Below are 6,749 nucleotides of genomic sequence, written 5' to 3'. Positions count from 1 at the left end.
GGATTGAATAAGATCCTTCAAGTAAGTTGTCATCGGTGCAAGAAATAAAAATTGCTCTCTAATATGTATGATCTATTAGTGTGTGGAAAATAAGCTTTGTACGAACCTGTGATGAGGAAGACATAAAGGCGACAGACTGCATAATAAAGTTCTTTGTCACAGGAGGCAATATAAAGTGACGTTCCTCCGCACTAAGAGGACACGCATTCAAACCTCAAAAGCACATGACAACCTGTGCTTCCCTCTGCGAAGGGCCTATCTTGTACCTTTACTTTTTACCCTTGAAAGAGTCATGGTGATCGTCACCAATTCCCTTTTTGCCTTTGTCTTGGCTACCGTCACATGCTTGGGAAAGATCTATATTCATATATGAACTTGGAGTTGAGTACTCATGCTTTATTGTTGTTGACTTTACCCTTGAGGTAAATCGTTGGGAGGCAAAACTATAAGCCCCTATCTTCCTCTGTGTCCAGCTGAAGCTTTGACATCATGAGTACCACATGAGTTATAACAATTGTGGAAAACAAAAGAGATGATTGAGTATGTGGGTTTGCCTTACAAGCTCTTCTTTGACTCTTTTTGATGTTGTGATAAATTGCAATTGCTTTAATGACTATGGACTATTGTTGGTTACTTCTCGGTAAGGTTTTTGCTTCATGCTTTGCTTTGTGAAGGAATTGTTACTTTCCCATAAGAATCTTTATGATGTATTGCTATTCTATGTGTGATCATGATGCCCTCATGTCCGTATTATGTTTTATCGACACCTTTGTCCCTTAACATGTGGACATGTTTATGGAACTCGGTTTTCGCTTGAGGACAAGCGAGGTCTAAGCTTGAGGGAGTTGATACGTCCATTTTGCATCATGCTTTCATGTTGATATTTATTGCTTTTTGGGCTGTTGTATTACTTGTGGTACCATATTTATGCCTTTTCTCTCTTATTTTGCAAGGATTATTTGATGAGGGAGAATTCAGGCAGCTGGAATTCTGGACTGGAAAAGGAGCAAATCCTAGTCCACTATTCTGCACATCTCCAAATGCCCTGAAAATTTACGTGGATTTTTTCTGGAATATATTAAAAAATATTGGGAAAAAGAACTACCGGAGGGGGGCCACCAGGGCCCCACAACCCCCCACTCCGCCACCACCCCCTGGTGGCGGTGGGCAAGCTTGTGGGCTGCCTGAAGGCCCACTAGCCCCCCTCTTTTGCTATATGAAGCGTCCTGGTCTGGGAAAAATCAAGAGGGAGCTTTTTCGTGGTTTCGCCGCCGCCACGAGGCGGAACTTGAGCAGATCCAATCTAGAGCTCCGGCAAGACGATCCTGCCGGAGAAATTTCCCTCCCAGAGGGGGGAATCATCGCCATCGTCATCACCAACACTCCTCTCGTCGGAGGGGAGGCATCTTCATCAACATCTTCATCAGCACCATCTCCTCTCCAATCCCTAGTTCATCTCTTGTAATCAATCTTCGTCTCGCGACTCCGATTGGTACTTGTAAGGTTGCTAGTAGTGTTGATTACTCTTTGTAGTTGATGCTTGTTGGATTACTTGGTGGAAGAGTTTATGTTCAGATCCTTGATACTATTCATTACACCTCTGGTCATGATTATGATTATGTCTCGTGAGTAGTTACTTTTGTTCCTGAGGACATGGGATAAGTCATGCTGATAATAGTCATGTGAATTTGATATTCGTTCGGTATTTTGATGTGTTGTATGTTGTTTTTCCTCTAGTGGTGTTATGTGAACGTCGACTACATAACACTTCACCACATTTGGGCCTAGAGGAAGGCATTGGGAAGTAGTAAGTAGATGATGGGTTGCTGGAGTGACAGAAGCTTAAACCCCAGTCTATGCGTTGCTTCGTGAGGGGCTGATTTGGATCCACTAGTTTAATGCTATGGTTAGACTTTGTCTTAATTCTTCTTTTGTAGTTGCGGATGCTTGCGATAGAGGTTAATAATAAGTGGGATGCTTGTCCAAGTAAGGGCAGTACCCAAGCGCCGGTCCACCCACATATCAAACTATCAAAGTAACGAACGCGAATCATATGAACATGATGAAACTAGCATGACAGAAATTCCCGTGTGTCCTCGGGAGCGTTTTTCCTCCTATAAGACTTTGTTCAGGCTTGTCCCTTGCTTAAAAGGGATTGGGCCACTTTCTGCACCGTTGCTACTACTTGTTACTTGTTACTCTTTTCTTGCTACGTTTCACCTCGCTACACAATCACTTGTTACCGCTACTTTCAGTGCTTGCAGTTATTACCTTGCTGAAATCCGTTTATGAGAGCCTTCTACTCCTCGTTGGGTTCGATACACTTACTTATCGAAAGGACTACGATTGATCCCCTATACTTGTGGGTCATCAAGCCCACAAGCCTGGGAGACGCGGACCCCCCTGGTCGCGGCTAGGGGGCTTGTGGGGTCCCTGGTGACCCCCTCCCTTGGTTCTCAAGTTACCCGATCTTCTTCTGTTTCGGAAAAAAAACTTTTTGGAAGTTTCGTTCCGTTTGGACTCCGTTTAAAATCCTCCTCTGAAAAGGGTCAAAAACACGGAAAAATCAGGAACTGGCACTTGGCACTGAGTTAATAAGTTAGTCCAAAAAAGATATAAAAGCCATACAAAACATCCAAAGTTTGACAAGATAACAGCATGAAACCATCAAAAATTATAAATACGTTGGAGACGTATCAGGGCCCACCACGCCCCAAGGGGTCCACGTGGGGTTTATTGGATGCACAATAAGGTATAATGGGATGACAAAGTCATCCAAGGAAAGTCCATGAGGAAAAAGTGGAAAATCCAAAAGAGGTGGGAAAATAAGGAAGGAGTCCTAATCCAAGTGGGATTGGAGGAGGACTCCTCCCTTCCCCACTTCGGCCGACCCAGGAAGGCTTTCCTTGGCGCGCCAAGGCTGACTCTCCCCTCCTCCTATATATACTAGAGGTTTAGGCTTTCGAGACACAACTTTTCCACGTGTTGCCCTCTCCTCTAGATCATAGTTCTTCCTATATATCGGTTTTCTGCGGAGCTCGGGCGAAGCGCTGCAGGAATAGATCATCACCATCACCGGCGCGCCGTCACGCTGCCGGAGAACTCATCTACTTCCCCGCCCCTCTTGCTGGATCAAGAAGGCGTAGATCATCATCGAGCTGTACGTGTGCGGGACGCGGAGGTGCCGTCCGTTCGGCACTTGATCGGGACGGATCGTGGGACGGATCGCGAGACGGTTCGTGGGACGGATCGTGAGGACGTACCACTACATCAACCGCGTTTAATAACGCTTCTGCTTAGCGATCTACAAGGGTATGTGGATCCGATCTCCCTCTCGTAGATAAACATCACTATGATAGATCTTCGTGTGCGTAGGAATTTTTTTGTTTCCCATGCAACGTTCCCCAACAGTGGCATCATGAGCTAGGTTCATGCGTAGATGTAATCTCGAGTAGAACACAAAAGTTTTTGTGGGTGTTGATGTTCGACTTGCTGCTCTCCTTAGTCTTTTCTCGATTCGACGATATTGTTGGATTGAAGTGGCCCGGACCAACCTTACTCGTACGCTTACGAGAGACCGGTTTCATCGACTAACATGCAACTTGTTGCATAAAGATGACTCGCGGGTGTATGTTTCTTCAACTTTAGTTGAATCGGATTTGACCGAGGAGGTCCTTGGAGAGAGGTTAAATAGCAATTTGCACATCACCGTTATGGTTTTGCGTAAGTAAGATGCGATCATACTAGATACCCATAGCAGCCACGTAAAACATGCAACAACAAATTAGAGGACGTCTAACTTGTTTTTGCACGGTATGCATGTGATGTGATATGGCCAAAGACATGATGTGATATATTGGATGTATGAGATGATCATGTTGTAATAGTTAAATATCGACTTCCACGTCGATGCTACGACAACCAGCAGGAGCCATAAGGGTGTATTTAAACTAACGTTTGTGCTTGCAGATGTGTTTACTATATTGCTAGGTTGTAGCTTTAGTAGAAATAGCATAGATAGCACGACAACCTCGATGGCAGCACATTGATGGAGATCATGATGGTGGAGATCATGGTGTGGCGCCGGTGACGATGAAGATCATGCCGGTGCTTTGGTGATAGAGATCAAGAAGCAGAAGATCATGGCCATATCATGTCACTTATGAATTGCATGTGATGTTAATCCTTTTATGCACCTTATCTTGCTTAGCTCGGGCGGAGCCCTGCAGGAATAGATCATCACCAACACCGGCGCGTCGACACGCTGCTGGAGAACTCGTCTACTTCCCCGTCTCTCTTGCTGGATCAAGAAGGCGGAGATCGTCATCAAGTTGTACGTATGCGGGACGCGGAGGTGCCGTCCGTTCGACACTTGCTTGGAACGGATCGTGGGACAGATCGCGAGACGGTTCGTGGGACGGATCGTGAAGACGTACCACTACATCAACCACCAACACCACCCACCCGTAGGAGAACCACATAGGCCTAGAGGTGGCTCACCAGCCCGTGGTGGTCTGGTCGGCCAGCCTCATGGGCCCATTCGGCCGAATAGACAGGAGGTGGGGCAATCCTACTAGGAGGAGGACTCCTCCACCAAACCGAATTGGAGGAGGACTACCCCCTTGTGCGCCGTCGGCCAACCCTCAGGGTTTTCCCCTAGGTCACAACCTCTCCCTCCCACCTATATATAGTGGATAGGAGAGAGGCTAGCCGCATCAAAAGCCACGACACAACCCTCTCCCTCCACTACTTCGCGACACCCCGTAGGCTAGTTCGGTAGTGCACGACATTGTTGGGTAACGTCGCATGGGAAACAAAAAATTTCCTACGCGCACGAAGACCTATCATGGTGACGTCCATCTACGAGAGGGGATGAGTGATCTACGTACCATTGTAGATCGTACAGCAGAAGCGTTAGTGAACGCGATTGATGTAGTGGAACGTCCTCACGTCCCTCGATCCGCCCCGCGAACAATCCCGCGATCAGTCCCACGATCTAGTACCGAACGGACGGCACCTCCGCGTTCAGCACACGTACAACTCGACGATGATCTCGGCCTTCTTGATCCAGCAAGGGAGACGGAGAGGTAGAAGAGTTCTCCGGCAGTGTGACGGCGCTCCGGAGGTTGGTGATGACCTTGTCTCAGCAGGGCTCTGCCCGAGCTCCGCAGAAACGCGATCTAGAGGAAAAACCGTGGAGGTATGTGGTCGGGCTGCCGTGGAAAAGTCGTCTCAAATCAGCCCTAAAACCTCCGCATATATAGGTGGGAGGGAGGGGACCTTGCCTTGGGGCTCAAGGAGCCCCAAGGGGGTCGGCTGAGTCCAAGGGGGGAGGACTCCCCCCCCAAACCGAGTTGGACTTGGTTTGGTGGGAGGGAGTCCTTCCCTTCCTTCCCACCTCCTCTTTTTTTTTCTCTTGATTTTTTTCTTCTTGGCGCATAGGGCCCTTTTGGGCTGTCCCACCAGCCCACTAAGGGCTGGTGTGCCACCCTCAAGGCCTATGGGCTTCCCCGGGGTGGGTTGCCCCCCCCCCCCGGTGAACTCTCGGAACCCATTCGTCATTCCCGGTACATTCCCGGTAACTCCGAAAACCTTCCGGTAATCAAATGAGGTCATCCTATATATCAATCTTCGTTTCCGGACCATTCCGGAAACCCTCGTGACGTCTGTGATCTCATCCGGGACTCCGAACAACATTCGGTAACCAACCATATAACTCCAATACGCATAAAACAACGTCGAACCTTAAGTGTGCAGACCCTGCGGGTTCGAGAACTATGTAGACATGACCCGAGAGACTCCTCGGTCAATATCCAATAGCGGGACCTGGATGCCCATATTGGATCCTACATATTCTACGAAGATCTTATCATTTGAACCTCAGTGCCAAGGATTCATATAATCCCGTATGTCATTCCCTTTGTCCTTCGGTATGTTACTTGCCCGAGATTCGATCGTCACTATCCGTATACCTATTTCAATCTTGTTTACCGGTAAGTCTCTTTACTCGTTCCGTAATACAAGATCCCACAACTTACACTAAGTTACATTGCTTGCAAGGCTTGTGTGTGATGTTGTATTACCGAGTGGGCCCCGAGATACCTCTCCGTCACACGGAGTGACAAATCCCAGTCTCGATCCATACTAACTCAACTAACACCTTCGGAGATACCTGTAGAGCATCTTTATAGTCACCCAGTTACGTTGCAACGTTTGATACACACAAGGCATTCCTCCGGTGTCAGTGAGTTATATCATCTCATGGTCATAGGAATAAATACCTGACACGCAGAAAACAGTAGCAACAAAATGACACGATCAAGATGCTACGTCTATTAGTTTGGGTCTAGTCCATCACGTGATTCTCCTAATGACGTGATCGAGTTATCAAGAAACAACACCTTGTTCATAATCAGAAGACACTGACTATCTTTGATCAACTGGCCAGCCAACTAGAGGCTTGCTAGGGACGGTGTTTTGTCTATGTATCCACGCATGTAAATGAGTCTTCATTCAATACAATTATAGCATGGATAATAAACGATTATCTTGATACAGGAATTATAATAATAACTATATTTATTATTGCCTCTAGGGCATAATTCCAACAGACATAGCCCTGCCGGATCAGCTCCTCCAAACATCATCTGCCATGTCATCGTGTTGTCGGAGAATTCATCTAGTTCTTCGGCCCTCTTGCTCGATCAAGAAGGCGGAGATTGTCATCAAGTTGTACGTGTGTTGAATGT

Source organism: Hordeum vulgare, chromosome 5H, assembly GCF_904849725.1.
Source record: "Hordeum vulgare subsp. vulgare chromosome 5H, MorexV3_pseudomolecules_assembly, whole genome shotgun sequence".
NCBI lineage: Eukaryota > Viridiplantae > Streptophyta > Magnoliopsida > Poales > Poaceae > Hordeum > Hordeum vulgare.
The sequence above is the reverse complement of the archived record's forward strand: the minus strand, read 5'-3'. Positions refer to the sequence as shown.